Source organism: Melospiza georgiana, chromosome 2 (assembly GCF_028018845.1).
Source record: "Melospiza georgiana isolate bMelGeo1 chromosome 2, bMelGeo1.pri, whole genome shotgun sequence".
In the NCBI taxonomy this organism is placed as follows: domain Eukaryota; kingdom Metazoa; phylum Chordata; class Aves; order Passeriformes; family Passerellidae; genus Melospiza; species Melospiza georgiana.
Window position 1 is genome coordinate 63,038,391 of NC_080431.1, and position 21,713 is coordinate 63,060,103.

Sequence of the window (21,713 nt, forward strand, 5' to 3'; positions counted from 1 at the left end):
CATCAAGCACAAGATTAAATCCTCAACTGATGTAAAATAGTGCAGCCCCACCGAGTCTGGGGGAGCTGCCTCCCCGAGTGCCAGCGGCGTTTCTGCTTCCATTACTTCCAGAAGAAGCCCCAGGTCCTCCTGGGAGCTCCCCTTGCCCCGCTGCCTCCTCCCAGGCGAGCTGGGGCTGCGCGGGGCCGTCACGCAATGGGCTTGTGCTGATCTCAGCCCCAGCTTCGCTCCTGCAGCCCCGGGCAGTCCCTGCTACTGATACTGCCATGTGCAGGCATCAAGCTGAGCGCAGACGAGGCTGGAAATGGGCACCAGCAAGGCAGTCATGGCAGCAGATTCCTTCTGAGACTGAAAGTGTCCCACACTGCTGCTCACAGGCTCTGCGTCTCCTCCACAGGCAACGGGAACAACGTTGGAGTCAGACTTCCCCAAAACATCCCTGTCAAGCTGGTAAGTGAGGCCAGGCTGTAAATCAGCAGGAGCTTCACCTTGTGACTATCACAGTAATGTACAGCAGCAGTCACAAGTCCACAGCACCTGAGATGAAAACAAATCTAAAATGCCTTCAGGTTTAGTTGGTCCAAAGTTTTCTCCATGAAAGCTTGTGCAACCATGCACATTTTAGCTGGACTGCACTGGCTTATGTAAACTATTTAACTGAAGTTTCACTTTGTCATTACTTGACTGGATGACCAGCCACATTTGAAACAAAACACAGAACTGTATGTGGCATTCACCTTGAATGCAACAAATGTTTACCATAAAAAGAGAAATTGTACTCTTTAGGGATGCGTATTATTTCCTTTTGTTCTTGTTTTCTCTGCCCAACAAAGATAGGCAAATAGGGCTGCTAAATCATATCCACATGATAATTCCAGATATTCAAGCACTTTAAAAGTGTAAAATTTGGTATGAATAGCAAAATATATGCCTTATATTCCACCCCTATATTAAGATACTTTCAGTCTTCCAAATATTTTGATCCATCTCAAACACTCCTGCAATGTCTAGTCATAACCAAGATAATTTTCAGGCGGTCATCTCTAGGCAAGCAGCAGCATAGCCCAGTAGGGAGAAGGAGAGAATTCCCTAACTTTTCATTTAGTCTGTGGTGAGCTCCAAGTGTTTGGGCTTAGTCTGCGCCTCTCTGGAACAACGGGTTCTAAGCAGTGTCAGGAAAGCAGACCTTGTCCCAGGATTGTCAGCCACACTGACCAGCCAGCAGCCCTGAAACTCAATCCAGCCCTTTCCAGATTGAGGCAGAAACAAGAAATACCCCTGACCGCATTCTTCTGCAAAGACAACCCGACTCTCTCAAGCCTGCAGGGAGCTGGATGAGCACCATGACCATACAACACCCCTTTCTCTCTAGTACGTCCATATTTCATGTCTAGCAAAACATTTGCTAGAAGGCCAGGGAAATGGCAAGCATAGATTACATTTTGCCATACTATCAAATAATTCACAGTGAACTGGAAGCCATTCAGGGAAGATGAAAATAAGACCAGAAAGATAAATCTCTTGCAATCATGTAAGCATGTCACAGACAATCTTAGGTGAGAGAAGAAGGGAGAAGAACTATTTTCAGAATTGGATTAAAAAAAAAAAAAAAAGGCAATAAATGAAGAAGAATTATTATAAAGTGGAAATACAAAAAAGGAAAAAGAATACTTTTAACTTAATACATCTGAAAAATGGAAACCAGCCACAGACTGTGAAAGGCTTGAAAAATCTCCCTTAACAACAGACTACAGGCCTTTTGAGTTTTGGAGATTTTTTTCCCCCCACTGTATTTTTCTTTCCATTTCCTTTTTGTTTTTACTTTGTGTATTGATCCCAGCCTCACAAACTCAAGGCATTTGAGTTCAAAGGAGCATTCACATGAATATGTGTGGGACAAGACCTCAAAGAAGGGGGCAAGAAGGCAGAATATGTTGCAAGCCTCTGAAGAAATTTATCTTCTCATCTATCTGTATAGACTTCCTTATTATAAGAGATTGAAAAAGTAACTGTGGATAGTTTGAAGAAAAGATTTCAAATGTAAAAATGTGTCATTTGTCTCAGAGTGAGGCTTACACTCAGGGGAACTGGGTAGCAGTCTGTAAATGTGGAAAGTGAATAGACCCCAAGGACAGAATACAATTACTTAGGAGGTAATGAGATGAGATTAAGAAGGGAATATTTAGACAGAATGCCAGGAAAAGCTTGAGCTACTTGGAAGTGTTTAATAGTCTTGTAAGGGAAATGTGAAAGCACAATTACTTGAGGCATTTAAAACTGTGAGTACGATCACATTTGCTTCAGGGAGCACATCTCCCTTTGCAGGGAGGCAGATTGAACAATGCAACTAAGTTTCTTACTTTTTCTTTTTTTTTTTCCAATGATGGAAAAATGATAATGGCTCAGTGTAGTTCAAATGTCCAGACACTGTAATAACCATTAAGACAAAGGACACTGCAGTGGTCTGCAGCATGAGGCAGTGGTGTGTAGGTCACAACAAGCATCAGAGCATTTTTGCATAGTGTATCACCCAGCTGCAGAGCCTGGGGAGTTGTCTCAGCCCAGACACTGTTATCTGTGTGCACACACATCCATCACCTTGTGGAACATTTACATCTATCACCAGCGGCATCAACTGGCACTGGGAGGTGACACCTCTGTGCTTGACAACAGCAGCTGTTGTCAAGGAATACTGTCCTAGGAATAAAATAAAGAAGAAAAGGTTGGGGCACCTCTTTTTGCTCCCAGATGTAGTTCCTATGAACTGGCAGTAGTACAAAAGAGGGCAGAGTGAGCTGATTATATAGAATTTTTCCCAGTCTGAGGATTAGATCTCAATCCAATCTGCCACCCTATTCAGTCTGCCAGTCTCAGCAGCCATCAGTCTTTCTGCTGGTCTGCCATGTAGCCAAAGGAATCTTAGAAGGTGAGTCTGTGGTGCACCTTGCTAACGGAGGTTCCAGATGCCAAAAGTTAATATGGAATCAGGCAGAGACTGGACAAGTATCAGAATTGAATTTTGTGGAGGACTGCTAAATATAAAAACACATCCAGCTTGGGATATTTCTGGATATTCCTGTTCAGAAGATAGGCAGAGATTGGAGAACACTTTGGGATGTACCAAGTAATTTGCTTTGCCCTTACTCTTACCTGGATAGATATTGATGGCCTTTGCTGGAGACTGGGTTAAATAGATTCTGGTTCTGAAACAGATCATCTGTTAATATACTTTCATGTTCTTAACTTTTACATGTGTGAAACTCTACCTGAGTGTGGTCCCCTTTAGCTTTGTGACATTTTTGTGACTGAAAAAAAATGTGGGGGTTTGCCCCTCTTTTTTTTTTCTTCTTTTGTTGTTTCAAAAGCAGATGGCCAGACACATTTAATTAGCATCATCCCATGGGCTGAGGAATGATGCATGCTTAATATTACTAAGGAGAATATTCTTCTGCCTTGATTTACAGTGAGAGGGATCAAATCCCCTAAACAGTGAAAAAGGAGGGAAAGATATCTAAAAAGGGCCATTGAGAACAGAAGTGGGACTGAGTAGGTCTTTATTTAGTATTTTTCATTTTCTTGATATAGAATTTTTTGAAAGAGATTGAAGTAAAAATTAGCAATGACAAGTGGCAGGTTTTAATATCTTTTTTGAAGCTAATGACTAAGATGTAATCTAATGTAGGTTACATTATTAGCTAATTGTTTTTTACACCATGGATATGTCATTGTCATCAGCATCTAACATCTTAACTGGTTACATGGAATTTGAATAACCCAGCAAAATTTACTTGCTCTTTACCTTAAAAAGGATCTTGGTGTGTCCAGCTTCAAGAGAAGCGTGAGTTCTTCTGTCTTAACAGAAAGAAAAGTTGATTGAAATAATCACTAATGTAGAGCACTAAATAACCTGGAGACTGTACCTGTGTAATTTCTGCAAGGAAATTCACCAAGACTTTAAAATGTTCTGAATAAAAAAGCAAACAAACAAACAGAGACAGGTGAATGTGTTGAAAAATTTTAAAACAGGTTGTTAGCAAGAGATTTTTGAATGAAAGTGGACACTTCTCAGGTCTCAGAAAATTCATCATTTCTAGACCCTCTACTATTCTGGGTTTAAAGATAATGAAAGGAGACAATTTGCCAGAATGTCCATTTCTTGAAAATGTTCTTGAAACTATGAGAGAATTTTTCCTTTTTAGAGAATCCCAGGCAGGATATTGAACATGCACAAATCTGAGGGAGGAGCCACAAATCTGGGGAGCTGAGCACATTTCTGGGCCACACAATGGTCAGCCTGATGGCTCTGTCAAATCAGCAATGAGCGCTTCACTTTACCAGTAAGTTCTGCTACTGAAGAGTGTTCAGGTGAAGAAGACCCTGTGTTACAATGGACCAAAAACTGTGTAGGAATCAAAAAAGAGTAAGATAAGTAGTGAATTTTCAGACCTTAAACAGATGGTAGCTCAAAAGTCTCTGTCATCATGTATATTTATGAATCAGGAAAGTAGATGAGATTGTGATAATCATGTTGATTGAGACTGGAGAGAGCTTTGATAAATCTAGTAAGTAAAAATCTAATGAGCTAAAAAATGGACAATGTGGAAGAGAGAGAAAATATAATTTTACTCGTATTTGACAGGGTTTTTGCCTAATAGTGTTCATGTGGAGAAGGGATCATGGCATAAAGGAGAACAAGCAATCATAAGAATCAGATTTTTTTCTAAGAGGTAAATTTTCACAAAATTTTATTTGAGCCGTGATTGCTCCCACAAAAGGGTGCCATGCTTCACTCCAAAGAGAATATATAGATGGAGACAGAAAGATTTTGCTCAGTCTGAGGTAGATTAGAGAGTCTTCATTTTCTGTGTCCTCTGAACAGGTTTCAGACGAATGTTGAGAAGATTCAGCTGCAATTTCTTGACCTTGGAAGCTCTCTCAGTAAAGTTCCTGTTCCGGGTTTTGTTGAAGGAACAAACCCTTTAAGACCTTGGCTAGCTGGGAAAAATGCAGAGACCACTGTTCTTTTGCGTATTTTTGGAACAAACTCATCTCATCTGATTCCCTGTTTTGGCCATCATCTCTGGGTATTAGCAGTAGGAGAGCAGTCCTAAGCAGCTGTAGGAAGGGATAGATATATTATGCAGCACAGGCCATCACCCTAACCACCCCTTTTCCTGAACAGTCCTTTTAAAGTGCACCTCCATTAACATTACAATACAACTAAAAAGCCTTCTTCTGGACTGAATTGTCCCATTTAAGGCCCCTAGGAGCCAAAGGATTGGGGAGCGCACAAATGGAATTCACTGTCAGAGGAGAGTAAACTGAATTATGTACTCCAGAAGGGCACCTGAGGCAAATCCAGGAGCTAGGATTGGGTATTCTATCAATGGGACCAGATTAGAGCTAGCATGAAATACAGGGAGTGTAAATACTGGGTTTTCAGCCTGTCTGATTTTCTCCACAGTTTCTTTCCTGCTGAACCACACCATTTCCTAAAAGTAAAAAGTTCTGGAGTACACTGTCTGTGCCTTCCTGCCTCTCCAACCTTCCAAAGAAAATAAAGTTATACAGATAGATAGAACCAATAAGGCTAGCATGGTCCCAGGATACAACAACAGTTCAGACACTTGGCCTAGTGTAGATGTGGCCATAGGAGTCACTCAAGTGAAAATCGCCTTACAAATAACTTGTGGTAACAAAAATATTGAATTTGACCATCAGTGGTTTCTTCTTACCTATAAAGCAATAATTCTTTCAAATTTGCTGATAATTTTATATAGTTTTATCCACCCTATTCATTGTCCTTAGCCAAAATGTGTCAGAAAAGGACTAGAGAGAATTTCAGATCATGGTCTTGTAGCCTGTATAATCAGTTCACTCCAAGGCAGGTACATACATATAGCACACACCTGTTAAGCCTTTCCAGGTTTTTCTCAGTAGCATCTGAAACAATATCAAGGTCTCACAGAAATATGAGAATTACTTTGAAAAACAAAGCAGTTTAACAATACCAAGCTTATTATATGGCCCACTGAGTAACTTGGGCCTACTAGGAAACATTGATTTTTCTCTTCCTCTCCCTACACCCTTAAGCCATAATGTGCAATTGCAAAACAATTCAGCCAGAGCAGTTCAGCTAATTCAATGTACTACAGCAACTTTTTCATACATTTTATGACCCCAGGTTAAGGAGAGCTGTTCCAAAGCAGCATTTAACCTAGAAGCTCTGTTAAAAAGGATGGGATTTCAGTGAATCAGTAGGAGTGTGTTGTGTCTGGGGCAGAGGTAAATTTTCAACATCAAGCTAGACCATTCTTTTCAGCTGTCACTTCTTGGTTCTCCTAGCATGGGCTTGATCCTGCAAGGTCTTTTTAAGTAGAGTTACATAGGTGGCATTCAGGAAGCTTTCGCTAAGTCCCTATGGCACCCACTGGGACAGAATATTCCTCATAAAGAGCAGAAATTTCAAAACATTGTCATTAACCACTTAGATTTAATATTTGTATTTATATTTATATTCAGATAAGAAAAGATTGCCATTGCAGAGCACTTGAGAAGCACAGAACAGTTCTTATAAGAGATAGAACACCAAGCTCTCTTTGAACAGCCAAAGGCTCATTACTCTGTTGGAAAGACCTACACTAATGCTGTAGTACTGCTTATCCTGCTGTTTTCTGAACAGGTTCCACTGTCTTACCTAGAGCCTCACCTTGCACTGCAGATAGTCCCAGAGAGATTGTCCCCAAGCTCTTTTCACATCCCCTTCAAGACAGAGGCATTTTGCACAGAGGCAGCCTTAGAGATACAAATTCAGATTCTCCAACCAAAATGACATGAGTGTATTGCTGGTGACTGTGAGGATGTGACGGCGCTGCATGCCAGAAACTGCCTAACACTGCCCTTCTTTCCCACACACACACCACTAATCTGAGTCTCTCTTCTCAAACTGGATGACAGTTTTCATGAAATTCATAAAAATCCAGCACATCAGACACTTCTCTGTGTGTCCAAGTCGAACTGAAATCAGTCTATGATTTCAAACACACTTGTACAGGCAAGGTCTCAGGTGAGCAACAGACAGACAGACAGACAAATGACATAACTCCCTGCTAAACTTAGTTTTCTTTTGAAATCAAGCTGAAAAACTTTTTTTATTTTTTGAGAGGACAAGCATGATTCATTTTGGTTTAAATAAATTTAAGAGTTTGGTTTAAAAGAAAGATATTGAACAGGTTCTAGACACAAGCAATTGAGAAGGATATCACTTTCCAACCAGAAAAAAAGATGACTTTAAGAGGGATGTGATAAAGACCTATCCATTCATTCAGTTGTTATTCCCTGTTATTGTTGAGCCTGTCTTCACTCATAGTACAATGTCTTCTAACTTACTGCTCAAGCAATTAAAAATCTCCGAGGAATGCTTGAAGGTGCCAATGAGCCAAACACACTTATTCCATGGAAAATTAAAAACAAAAACAAAAGGAGAAAATGGGGAACACTCCCAGCCATAAAGTTAACCACTTAGCAGATATCTACATACCCCCTCCCTGTTTTTCTTCTGCCATCTTAGTGCTGCCAAATGTCGTGCTTCAGTTTTCCGAGAACAGTGCCCTGCCAAAGAAAGAGAAAAAAGGAGAATAAGGGAAATGGTAGAACATCTAAGCTATACAAAATATAGATTAAAATACCTCAACTGAACAGGAAAAAGCAGCAGCAACGTTCCTGGTCTCTTAAGAAAAGGTCAGTGCTCTGTAGGGTGGAAGAAAACAGGGAACAGAAAAAGCTGTGGAAAAGCTGTGGAAAACCTGAAATGGAACAAAGGAGAAGAAAGAAAAGCAGAAGAAAAATGGCTCACATGTGTAGGATGAGTATATATCTTGCAATAAATTCCTAAATACCTCAGGATAGGTAGCAGCAGCAAACCAGGGAAAATTAACCTGAAAGAAGCTCATGACATATGCTGAGCCTAAAAAAAGTCACAAAGTGTTTATTTACCACAAAATTTATTCAACTTGTAAAAATCAGACCAAACAAGCGACCTGCATACTCTCTGCCTGCCATCTGCACATTGCTTCTATCACTGACAGCCCTGGCAGAAAGTCAGATGGGTCTCAGAAGAAATTTTTTCTTCCTGGAAACTCCTCCTGGGGCTTCAGATGAAGGTGATTCGTGATTCTTTGAGCAGGAATATATTGATCTTTCCTCTGTGATTACTGAGAACTCCTATAATTTAAAAGTGATTTTTCTAGGAGCAATTTGACTTCTCCAAGGAAGCAGACAGCACCAATCCCCGTAACATGGGAGTGACCTGTGCTGTCATGGAGCAAGCAAGGCTCCCTCCATGGCCAGCATTTCTCATGTAGATATGGTCATGAGGATCCTCTCTGCCTCTGGGCGTGCCTGCACTGGTTAGCCAGGACACAGATTGTATTAGGCTATTTCTGCTTGTGTCATACAAGTGCTGCTACAGACAGCCATGGAGCAATTTTTACCACTTTGCAACTACAAATGCCCAGGCAAATTGTAAGGAGCCTAATTAATTCCCAGCATGATTTACTCCACATTTCATTGAGTGAGACCTTCAGATATACTGCCTCTGACTGGGAGCTGCTGAGATGTTTTTGACATAAGTCAAGACAAATCCAGTAAACAATTAGACATGAGACCTCTTAGGGATGCTCGGATATGACTGGAAGTGGCACTGGTAACTCAAACAGAAAATGTTTTTTCCCAGTGAGAGAGTGATCATGAGCAAAATGACACAGCACAGTGCCTTCCTTTAGGAGACAGAAACCAGTACCCTTACACTTCCCCATTGGAACTGTGGGAAAGGTGTTAGCTCTGGTACTTCAGTCCTCTTTGTGTCTCTGTCCTTCTGTGGCTATTTGTGCCAGGCAGGGAATGGAACAGCCTCGGGGCTGCTCTCCACCAGCGCTGTGGAGAGGCACACACTGGGAGGCTCTGGCGTGGCCCCTGCAGTCTGCCCCATTCACAGGCCACACTGCCAACCTCAATAAAACCGACTGGAGAAACTGTGTTAAAATTCACTTCTCATGTCCTCTGGAAGCTTGGAGAACTAACTAAACTTCTCTGAAGCTTTAATCACTTGTGCTCAGTCAACTAAAACAACGGTATCACTCAGTAGCACAGCCATCTTTGGTTTGTGGTCTGCAGACTTCACAGACCCATGAGCTACTTTTAAGGCATCATTTAATGGCAACCAAGGAAAAGCATTTTTTGCTTTTCAAGTTTGTCTATATCCACTGGAAATTTTTGGATTGCAAGTGTAAAAAATTTTGAAAAAGAGCTCAAACCCTAAGCCTTCCTAACCATACAAAAAACCAGAAATTGCATCTCCATGACTCAAAGCAGAGTTGTTATAATACAGATTATACCAGTGAAGGTACTTGTAATTTTTCAAGTATTTGTCACCACAATGTAAGATTTATCTACAAGTATTTTCATTTCTCTAAGAAATACAAGGCAGCTAGCTTAACAAAAGAGCTTATTTTGTATCATGACAAATCCTTTTCTCCCAGTCAAGATTTAAAACAGAACTATATATTTTTGGAGGGAGGATGGGGGGGATGGAGGGGGGGGGTGGATTGATAACGGACTGTCTAAACTGAGGCTAGAAAAGACCACATCACAGGGGCCATTAAAATGAAACTATTTTATTGGTTGCCATACCCAGATCTCAATCTTCTCTGTGCCCAGAGTGTTTGCATGTGTGTGCATGCATGAACATGTGGGGAGCAGCTAGCACAGACAAACTCTAGCTGAGAGGATTTTAGTTTTCAACCTCTCGGGGCTACAGCAGAAGAAGACAGAGGTAGTAGTGATAAGTCAGTTGAAGTGATAAGTTAAAAATCAGACAATAGGCCAAAGGTAAGAGAAACACAAAAACATTTTTTTTCTTTTATTTCATAGTCATGAAATAAGTCTAAGTGCCTGAGCCACTCATCACTTAGCCATTTTAGTCAGATGTTTTTCAGGCACCTTGGTTGAATCAGGGCTTGAAATGCTGGAGCGAAGGCAGGGCAGCGGTAAGGGACATCAGTTTTAGGAGCCTGTTCCTCAAGTGGGGAACACCATGGGCATGAGGCAGGGACAACATATGTTTACTATTATTCATAATACTTCCATTTCTTCAGGCTGCAACAGTGTTGAAAACAAACCCAATATTTTCCATATGCAGACAAAAACACAGTTTCTTTTCTTGAAAGCTTAGGGCCTAGGAGGAGATTTACAGGCAGGGGAGCAGCAAATGCTGGCTGGCTGAAATGGAAACTACAGTGAGCCCCCCTCCACGGCAGACCTTCACTTTCCTCCTGGAGCAAAGCTGCCACTGCACCCCACCAGTCTCCCCTGCTCCCAGCCCCTGTGTGCCAAAGTTTGGCCTTGCCAGCCATCTGTGGCAGAAACATGGCCTTCAAATGCTGCGTGGCAGCTTTCATTCGTGCCTCTGGGGAGGACATGGCACCTCCTGTTTGCCTTTGTGGTGCTTCCTTTGCTTCTGCATGAGCTGGTGCTCTAGGTGTGCCTGCCTGATGCTGGGACCGGTGGCTGCTCTCGTGTCCAGGCAGAGGAATTTTCCAAGGTGTGTCATCTGGAGCTTTACCATGCATTTTTCTTAAATGAGGAAGGTCTGGCTGTACCAAATAAAAATTGTGAAATAAATAATTCATGGTAGTTTTTCCTCTAAACTCACTTGCTGAAATATTTTTTCACTATCTTTTTCATGTGGCCAATTTGAACGAAGAAAACCTTTTCCTAGTTCTTCAGCTGCTCAGCTCCCAGCCTTTTACGGATTTTTCCTTGTGAAGCTGATTCCTTCCCTCCACATTCTACCAATTCCTTGCTGTTATTTTGCATGTGTCGATTAGACGTGATGTTGTGACAAAAAGAACAGAAGAAACAGATACATTTATTTAAATGTTTTTGAACCAAAGACATAGGAGAGGCAGCTCCTTTTTTTCAGTGTCAGGACACCAAGTCTCACCATCTGACTCAGAAACCCCTTGAGCAGGGGAAGTTTGTGGAGCCTTTAGGATAGGAGCCCTCCCACACTGCACGCACAGATAAATATCTGATCTTATCTTTCATCTGAAAAAATCTCCACAGCAAAAGGAAACAGAAATATGGTTTCATAGCTAAAGCAGTAACACATCTCATGCTGAAATGCAGTCTCATCCCACTAGAGGGTGGTCTGGTTTCCCTCATGCTACAGCTGAGGTGCACAGGCAAAGCTTTTTCAGAAAGCCTGAGCCCACTTTATTTAAGACTCAGCAACATCAAAGTATTCCTGGTGTGAGCTTTTCCAAGTGCTTCATGTTCCATCATCAACATTGAAACTACCCTGTCATATGAACAAATAAACACATGGTGCCTCTCACTGAAGAGCTGACATTCTACAAATATCAGCATGCTCTGAAGTCTTCTGCCAGTGCTACAACTGTACCTGTATGAAAGAGCAAAGCGAGGCTAGCTGCTAAAGTTCTTGGCTTGATACCACTTTGAAGCCTTCAAAATCTGTTTGTGTTTGATATTTTCTTCACATCATTTTCACTGAAGGCTGCATTATTACAAGTAAAACAAGACAAATTCTTTCTTATGAATTAGCCTTTGCTTTGGCTGTATGTCACAGTGAACCAGAAAAAGAGCTTTACCTAAAGAGATGAACTGGAGGCTCTTCCATCAGGCTGGGGAGAGCTGGCAGCTAGTCTCACAACCAGTCTCACATCAGCTACATGAGATTCATCAAAAACACCTTCCACTGCCAAGCCATCCCTCTCGCTTGTGAGCCATGTCACCTCTGCTACCCTTCCCAAGACATCCTGCTTGTCTCTCTTTCTCTTCCTTCATGTGTGCTCCAATGCACAATCCCCACCTCCGAGCTTTGTAGCACAACCTTAAAAACCCTTGTCTTGTTCCTCCTTCTGAATTGCATGTTGCGATCACCAAGAAAAGGTAATTTCAGCCTTCTTTCTGGTTCCTGTCTCTTCTGATGATCAGAAGTCATTTGGGACCTTTGCAAGGAAAGTAGAAGTACAGCTTTACATCATGGAACTGACACTTCATCAAGCATCAACCCAAACACCATAGCGTTAGTGAGAATTCCAAAGATATTTCAGAGAATTTCATCCAACATCTTGGTTCCTACACCAATGTCTACCTACATGGGAATTCTCCCCTTTATGACAGTGGGAGTAAAGGCACAACACATTGCATAAACTCTGTTCATACACCTAATCAAAACTTTCCCTGTTAGGAGTTTTTGTCCCAAAGTTAATTAGGTTTTAGATGCCTTTCCCTCTGATCATGTTTTTCTTTACTAATTAATTTTCCTAACTCTTGTTTTCCAAGTCTGGAAGTGGGTAAATGAAACACTTTATCTCAAGAAACATGCGGTGGAAGGTATTTTCAGCCACAAAAATAGGCCATATCTAAGGATGTTTCAATTTGGATGCAGGCTCACTGGAAAAATGTGAAGACTGTGAGTAAGCCAGAGACAATTCGTCAGTACATCAGTAATATATATACACTCTTATTTTGAGTGATGTGGAAGTAAATGTAAAGTAATTAAGGAAAAGCATGCTTAATTTGCATGAGTTTGCTTTCTCATCCATTTTCAGAGACACAATTTGCCTATTTGGCTTTGCCTACTTCACACAGATGACACAACAAAAGTGTTAAAAAATTAAAGAATTCATTATTTGTCTCATGAAATTTGAATAATAACAACAGATATGACACAGCTGCCAATGATAATCAAGACTACCTTCAGCTGTGATTTTGGATGCAAATCGCAACAAAACAAGATGATCTGTTCTGATGCAATATAATGAATGATTACATCATTCATCTGGTCTATATAAACACATCATGGCAAATAAAGTCTTTTCATAAATTCTTTACACTTCAACGTTATATAGGATGTGGCATATTTGGCTCTTGTAATGGGGAAGGAAGTGATATGGATGGGAAGTGTGACACTCAGATCTCTCAAAAAGATTCAGGCTGTTTGCCTCTGTGTGCTCCCTTTTGGTGACAGCAAAGTTTTGGTGGGTGGTGTTGTCTCAAATGAGTGAGGAAGTGTTCTGTACTTAACTGCTAGGATACATGAGTAGAGCTGTCCTCCAAATTGGTTCCAACATCTGGACACCACTATTAATGGGTTTGGGAAGAACATTTGGTCCTCATTTAAAACACTGCAAACACTATCATGATGTGGACTGTGAAATTTTAAGTAAGACTACCGCTGTCTTGATTATACTCTGAGATAAAAAAATAAAAGCCAACAGCTCTCTAAATAATGTAAAAATGCAAGAACACCAGCACTCTTTGACAGGCATCTCTGCAGCAGGTAAAACAGCAAGTTTTCTTTTATAGCAGAACTTATCCAAGCATGAAACTGATGTCTTTGCTTTTTGCTCCCCATGTGAACTTTAAAGAGGGAAGGGAAGGGAAGGGAAGGGAAGGGAAGGGAAGGGAAGGGAAGGGAAGGGAAGGGAAGGGAAGGGAAGGGAAGGGAAGGGAAGGGAAGGGAAGGGAAGGGAAGGGAAGGGAAGGGAAGGGAAGGGAAGGGAAGGGAAGGGAAGGGAAGGGAAGGGAAGGGAAGGGAAGGGAAGGGAAGGGAAGGGAAGGGAAGGGAAGGGAAGGGAAGGGAAGGGAAGGGAAGGGAAGGGAAGGGAAGGGAAGGGTCACAAACAAATTCCAAATGTAGCTAAAATTAGCAAGGCTGTCCTTTAAATGCTGTGTTTCAGAATCCAGGGCTCTGCACTGCCATTCTTCTGTAACCCCAATTAATTAGGTATTGACTTGTTTTTTCATTCAATTAAAGTATAATTAAATGGCAGTGGTCTGCCTCTGAAAAGCAGATGAAAAGGTTCTGGTAAGAATCTCTAGGTTAATCCAGCTGCTTAAAATGTGTGTTGTATTTGACCATTTGCCAAGATACTCTGTGAATACATGAGCCAGCTGGCACGGGGAGGGCTGGTGGGAACCTGTCAGCTGTTTAGGACAATGGCTGCAGCTTTTTTAACCAAATCAGGTTTTTAAAATATCTAAAAATTAGACACCCTATCTTGGCAGCTCAGGAATTATGGCAGAAATTAAATCCTAAGAATTTTTTTCTCTTAAAATAGGAGTTTTCACTCAAGTTGTGTGAACCCCTGAACCAAGTTATTTATTTGGATTACTGTTAAATGTCTGGCAAAAAGACACAATACATCAAAGCCTTATTTTTTCAATGATGGAGCCCAAGTTTGCTATTCTGACAAATAAAAACATTCAGGAGGAAAAAGCTGTGTTAAGAAGTTGCATCACCAGCTGCTCTTTGAAGCAGGCAAGACTCAAGCCTTGGTGCTGCTTTCAGGGCATCCCCCCTTGCTCCACAGGGCCTCAGAAGGATGCACGGGTGCTCATTCAGGCAGAGGGTGAGCCACAAGCACAGCCTGGTGTGCTCCCACACATCCTGCTGCTGGCTCCGGCTGCGCTCGGGAATAATTGCTGAGCAGCCCAAGCCACAGCTTCGTGAGCAAACCTTCAATGCCCTCTTTCCCACTGAGTATTTTAGCAGAAAAATTAGCCAACGACCCTGGCATTTAAAAAACACCTCTAGTACTCCCTGTGTTTTCACTGTGGGGTGAAATGAAATGCTTGCAGACAGGAATGGTTTCTGGAGCACAGAGGCAATGGCCAGGGGCCGAGCAGCTCTCTGAAAGCTGGGCCTGGGTGCGTGCGTGTGGAGGCCGGCGTGTCTGCACGCCAGGTGTCAATGTGAAACTTGCCATGCTAACAAGAGCTTGCAACAGGCTGTTACTTTGATTTTTTCCACCTGGTGCTTGGTACAACAATATGTCTGCCTTACCATGTGAGTTATCTGAGAAGCTGTCAAAAGGCAGGGAAGATATGGGAAGTTTTTAAAAATCTGGCCAAGCCTGCCTTCTCCACAGTAACACTTTAAGACACTTTTATTTTCATCCCAAATTTCAGATGCTTTATTCTCCAGCACCCAGAGATGCTCCGGCTGTGTGCTCTGTGAAGCATCCTGGTGCTCTGTCCAGAGGTTCTCCTCAGCTTCCAGGCTCCTGCACACAATACAGAATGATCTTTCTGATCATGCAGAAAAAGAAAAATGTAAAATGTAAATATCTCCATAAGCATTTGGAAAACAAGGAAAAGTGTATCTCTGTAATACACTTAAAAAAGTTCATGCACATATCTGAATCTCTCCATACCCACCACTGCTGCTGAGATGTGGCCTTTGGTGCTCCCAGTAAACAGGAAAACATGATGTGCAAATACTGGGGAACTAACATGAAGGGGATAAAACGGAAGCCAAAAAGGAAATGAATGAAAGCTGGCAATAGCCAGAAATTGAGTTTCAGCACCTTTTGCACTTGCAGAACTCACATGTCTGCAATCCTGACTGCTCATCCAAACTTGACCAGCAAGTCAAGGAAAGCCTTTTCCTTGACCAACAAGTGTGTAGGAAAAGGTTTTCCTCAGCTGTACCAGCCTCACTTTCTTTATTCTCATCAATGTGCAGACCTGTACAGCATTATTATTGTGTGTGTCAGAGACTTTTCCTGAGGATTCAGGAGAGTTGCTCTTCTTTTCTTAAGGGACAGAATTGGGTTTTTTTTATCAGTGGATTATTCCATTTCCTTATTCAGGACAGAGACTGGAAGATAACCTGGGAAGGAGGAGGCAGTTTAATATTCCTTTTTCTCCCCATTATCCAAATCCACAGCATTTTCTATATGCTGTATTCTGATTGTAGAACTACTTGTTGGTTTCCATGATCCTTAGCAAAAGTTACTTGGCATTCCCAGAAGCATTGGTGACATTTAGTTTTTTTTCCTAGAAGCACTATCAGCTGTCAGTGAGAGCACTTGTCACAGACAGAATTCCAAGCAGCCAGACTTGACCAGCATTGTGTGGCCTCTGAAGTTACCACAACTCAGTTAAGCTCCCCTCATAACCTCATATCTCTCTTCCTGAATCCAGGAGCACAGTCCTGTGCAGCTCCTGGCCATTTTCACCATCCCACACCACTCAGGGTGCAAGACATATGGACATGATGGGAAAAGGAGGGTACCTCTCCTCATTTGGCAAATACCTTCAGGCTGCTACATGATAACACAATGACAGGGTCAGGGGTCCCTCACCTAGATCCATCCATGAAAATCTGGTAACCCAGAAGTTCCAGACTCTCTTTTGTGCACCTGAAAATCAATCTGTGTCTGGGTCTCCAGCCCTCATCTCCTGCCTTTTCAAAAGGAACCAGAGATCCAGGGGGACCCCAAGGCTTTCATCGGGTTCAGAGAACTCTGGCTCAGGAAAGCTGTGAGAGCATAGAACAGAAGAAGAGAAGGAGAGAAGACAAGAAAAAGGGGGTTAGTTACACTTTAAACAAAACCTTTTTTATTTTTTTAAGTAAATTTCCCAGGAGTCAAAAACCTGTTTTTTTACAACTTTCTGCACGTGTTGAACTTTGGTTCAACTGATGTGATGATACAAACAACTTAAAATATATTAATACTGTGGGAAACATGATGCTGTCAGTTAAAGATATTCCTCAAATTAATATTTATTTTCAATGATTTACCATTCATGAAAGACACTATTACATTCCATTATATTATTTTTAAAATATATTTTATGTCAAGCCCAAATGAAAAGCAAAGGAAAAAACAGGGAGCAAAAATCCCCCCTGCTCCAATAAGTGGAAAAAATAATATAAGACAGGGGAAAGAGGAGTAGCTCAAATATCTGATGAAAGAGCTGGAGGATGTAAAAAAGGTTAATGGCAAGAATAGTAGGGGGTAGTATAGATAAGGTGGGAGTACAGCCATAAGAGATTTGTTTCTGCTCTGTCTCCAGTGCCGTGTTTGTTAGAGTGTCGCAGGGAGATCAAACCCTTCTCTCGGTGCCTTGTGCTCCTGGGGGCTGGGGCTTGGCTGCTGAGCTCGATATCGAGGTGATGCAGGGGCTGGTTTAAGGGCATGGCTCTTACTGAGACCTCCTTCCCAAGAGCAGACATTCACCTCAGACTGGCCACCACCATCAAAGTTATTTACAGTGTGGTTGCAAGAGGACATTCCTTCTAGCTCTGAGGCTCAGAAGTTGAGTGAAACCCACAAAACTTGAATAGTCAGGGCAGCCCCTGACCTTACAGGGAAACCTTACAGGGCTGACCGACAGAGGAAAATGCTCGGAGTCACTGCAGTAATGAATGGACAGCCATTAATCTAAAACAAACCACATTGTTTCTTTTACTCAGCATAGGTAATGAAATAATGAAAGGAACCCACAAGTTTTCAAAACAGCAGCATTAGATGGATTTCCACTGTCACAAGATCAAAGCAAGAGGCTTTGTTAGTTACAGTCAGACAGTATCAGACTAGGAAACCCTCCACCAGCCTAGCAGAACTGAGTCAGTCCCTCAGCCCACCACCGCCTCCTCCAACTCATTCAGGCAAAAACACACTCACACACAGGGACTGTATTTACATCCTCTTCCTCTCTTGATCCATCATCTTATCCCTCAGGCAGAGTGAACTCTGCAGCATCCTTTTTTTTTCCAGAATCAGCACTTTTCCTTCCTTATTTGATCAATGTAGAAAGAAGCAGCAGTGAAGTTTCTGCACCCCACACTTCATGATTCATTTAGGCACCATCTGAAATCTGTGGTTTTGGAAGCACCTGTAGCTTGCACTGTTTCTATCTTCAGCTCAGATTTATGTCTGATGGTCAATATTCTTCCGTAGTAAGCCATGAAAAAAAAATTTGGAAAAATTCAGAGCCTGCTTTCTTATAGTCAAGGTCCTTTGGGAATTTGTACCTGAAACACATAAAATGAGTGATACACAATTAATGAATTATTCTCAATTTTGACAGTCAGGTTCTGCCACACCATCATTTCCCAATGCACAAGTGACTGTAAGCTGCAGCTCTCAAAGTGCTTCACACTTTCAAGTTTCAAGCGGAAAAACAAAAGTGGTGGTTTGAGACTGTTATGGAAACAGATGATTTACATTGGAATTGGGTCTGCCCCAGGCCCATCTTAGTTTCAGTGTAATATAGCCATTTTGGTTTCCTTCTTCTCATCTTCCACATTCGTGTCTTCAGATTATCTTCCTTTCTGATGTTTTCTGCTCTTTTATCTCTGAAGTCTCATCTCATTTATTTGCAGATATTCAATAAAAAATCCTATGGCACATGGCTTTGTGTGTTCAGGTAGAGGAGACAGTGCGTGAATCAGAAATTTGTAGGTCACAATGTCCCCATAACACAGTCACAGGATGGTGGGATTCACTCGTAATTAGCATTTGAAATATGTCATTAAACCTGAGGGCCATAACCTTCACAAGGCCACAAGAGACAATCCTTTACTTCCCTGGAACAAGAAGGGCACTATTGGAAAACAGGAAGGGAACACTTGTCAGCAACATCGTTCATAATGCAATAATACATTCAACAACATTGTTCTCAAAAGAGTAGAAAAACACAAAGAAACAAATTCTAAGTAAATTTTAAGCCAAGAAAATTAATGCATGTTTTTATCATCATTTTATTGAACAATTCATTCTGAAGCCCTTAGATTCCAATTTTTCCCACAGTAGGCAAGCACAAATTGCAAATGCTGAGTCAGTGTGAGTCTGAGACCCACTGGCCAGAGCCCAGCAGGTGAAACAAAACAACGCCTTGACAGGCACTCAGCAGGGATCCTTCCAGGATATCTCCCGGTTAATGCAGTAAAGACTAAACCAGGCAGCCAGAAAAGATGCACATTTGCAGTCAAACCTTACTGCTGTGATGGAACTTACAAAGACAAGAAAAAAATTAAAGATGTACAATGTCTTTCACACGGGTATGGAGGACCATCTAAAAAGCACTAGTTTTCAGACTCCAAAGAGCAAGAAAATATTTACCCGAAATGTAAGATATGAAGAGAGAACAGGGAAGTGCAGAAACTGTCCATACTGCTGCAACCTTTTGGTTGATCATGAATATTTGGTATGAAACCCTGACATGACAGTGCAATAGGTTCTGAGATTATTGCTATACCACAACACATTGCCAACTAAAGCCAAGAGAAACTATAAGCATTTTTTTTGTTGTTGAAAATACCTATTAGTCTGCCCAGTGTTTTAGCTTCCTGAAAAATTCTCCTGAATTGGAGAATAATTTATTTATTTACAACTTGCTAATAAACTACTGTTTTTGAACCCAGAAAATGAGGAATACTGAGTAGGAAGCACAGACAGTGGAAAGCAGGTGTGGCATTGCCTGTTGCAGTGAGGAGGAGGTTGCTGGTTTGTTTCTTTGGTTATTTTTGTAGTTGTGTTCCTTTTCTCTAACAGGCATCTCTATGAAAATGGATTGCATGCTCACATGCATTGTCTGGGAAGGTGCTGCCAATTCCCAGAATGAATTCCCAGTTACTGCAGAAAATGTAACATCTGCCACACGTGGATCCATTAAGCCAGTCCCTTCAAAACCAGGGCTGCCAGATGAATTCATTTTATGATTATAAAGCGGAAGAGCAAGCTGTTTTACGTGGCCACTAATTGTCAGTGGTTTCCTTATGTTTCCCAGACATTCTCAAAGATAGTGGGAAATGGTTTCTTCACATATGGATGTCTGAGTTTCTCATTCACAGTTCCTTTCACTATGGGAAGAACAATCATGATCTTCAAAAACTTAATGAGCTGCAACTTTGCAAAGACTACTCAAAGAAACTTTATGAACCATTTCTATTTCTTGTTTTTTCTTCAGTAATTTCACAATATTTCAAAATTGTGTAGATCATTTAACAAGCAGTATGCATAGCTATCACTCTAGGTAATTTTTTGAAACAAAATGTTTTTCTAAACATGAGAATGGATTTTTTTTCCTTTAAAATGTCGACATTTAACACTTAGATAATATAAAAAATGCAAAATGTTTTCTCTGCTCTTAAATATCACAGACCTTTCTCATACATTGCTTCTGTATTGATGAATTACTTTTTTCAAATAAAGAATGCTTAGCTTCAGAATTCCCAGTCATCTTTAAAACAAATTTATCGTATCACTGCACCATTGCCAGGAGAATAATTCAAGTTGCAAGCTGTCAGCATCATTCTGTTCTAAGGTGCCATATAAGGACAATTCATTTTCTCTTATTCTCCACCTTGCAAGCCTCTTTGAAATCACATTGACGTCCCTTCAGCAGAGGAGAGATCTCTTGGGGCTTGCAAGAACCATGCAGATGGCCTTAAGTTAAAGGCAGAAAAAGCAAACAGCAAGCAGGTTTTCTTGTATTTTGCAAGCAACTTGTTTTAAAGGATATTATGCCATGGCATCACAGAGGGAGGGACTATGGAAAGGTACAAAGAGGTCAAAAAAGGTCATCGATATGATCTTCTTCTATGCCTCCAGCATCACTAGAGAAACACCCAAACCCCACCTTGTGAAATCTGTACCAAAATAGTAGACCTACAAAATACCCTTTCCAGAGTGCAGCAGTTTCCAGGGGTTTCATGAGCTCTTTTCTTTTCCTCCTTCCCTCTGCCTTTCTCCTAAGACTTCAGCATCCTCCGCTTCTGACTAAGGGGTGCTGCATGGCTGCTGCAGTGGGGTAAGCCAGAGCCATGAGCTGAGAAGCCAGGAAAGGCTTGATGGGCTGAAGTTTGTATATGGAACCAAAGTCTCCCCCTGATCTCCCTGCCCTGCTTTGGCCATGTGCTTGAGTGCATTGCTAGCACAAGGCTGCTCTGTCAGTCTGCTGCTCTGTTGCTGTACCAGGGGCTCGAGGCTGCTGTAGCTCATCCTCTGCATGTTCTGTCAGGCGTGACTGAGGCCACAGTGTTCACTGACAAGAAAGGCATGAGAGTCTGGTGAGCTTTGATTTGAAATTCTGTGAGAACAAGGAGGGCTGAGCTGACATGCTGGTGCCAGACTGGATTGCCCAGAGGAGGTGTGCCTGGGCTTGCCTAAACATCAGTATCTTCCTGGCTGTTGCAGCAGCCCATCAAAGAAGGTTCAAATGTCTGAAGTCACAGCATTCAGCAAGTTGGGATGAGGTCTTCCCACGAAGCAATGATTTAAACAGTATAAGTGCTGCATTGAAAGAGCTTAACACCTGAGAGGAAACCCAGATTGTTCCAGTGTTATGGACAGGAAAGAAAATATGTTTTCACCAAGCTTGCTCTATGTTTGCCTTTCCCCTCAAACTTCACTTCTGTGCCGCTTCAGTGGGAGGCAATTGTAGCCCATTTGTTACCAGCTGATTTCCCCTGTGCTGGCTGGCAAGGTCTGAATCACCTTGGTAGTGAGTGGAGCAGGACAGTGCCCAGTGGAGCATCAGCTCACTGCTTCTGGCTGCCCAGCTCACCTCATGACCCCCTGCAGATGTTGAGCAGATTATGAGGGGTAGAAGTGATGGTGTTCCCTGTCCCTGTATGCTGTGTGTGCTCTACTCTTACACACCAAGAGAACTGAACTGAAACAGCAGAACTTCGTGCTAAGCCTGCTCACCTTCCTCCCTGCCTGTGGCCACGCAGCCTTCCTGCCCCCTTCCTTCGCTGCTTCCCAGCTCATCCTCCCTCCCACAACTCTATGGAGTTCCTGGGTCAGTAGCCTTTCTTCTACCTGCAGAACCATGTCCTTCTACCTCTTAGTCAGCCAAGTCATTGGTGCATCAAAGCCTGGAGTCAGCAA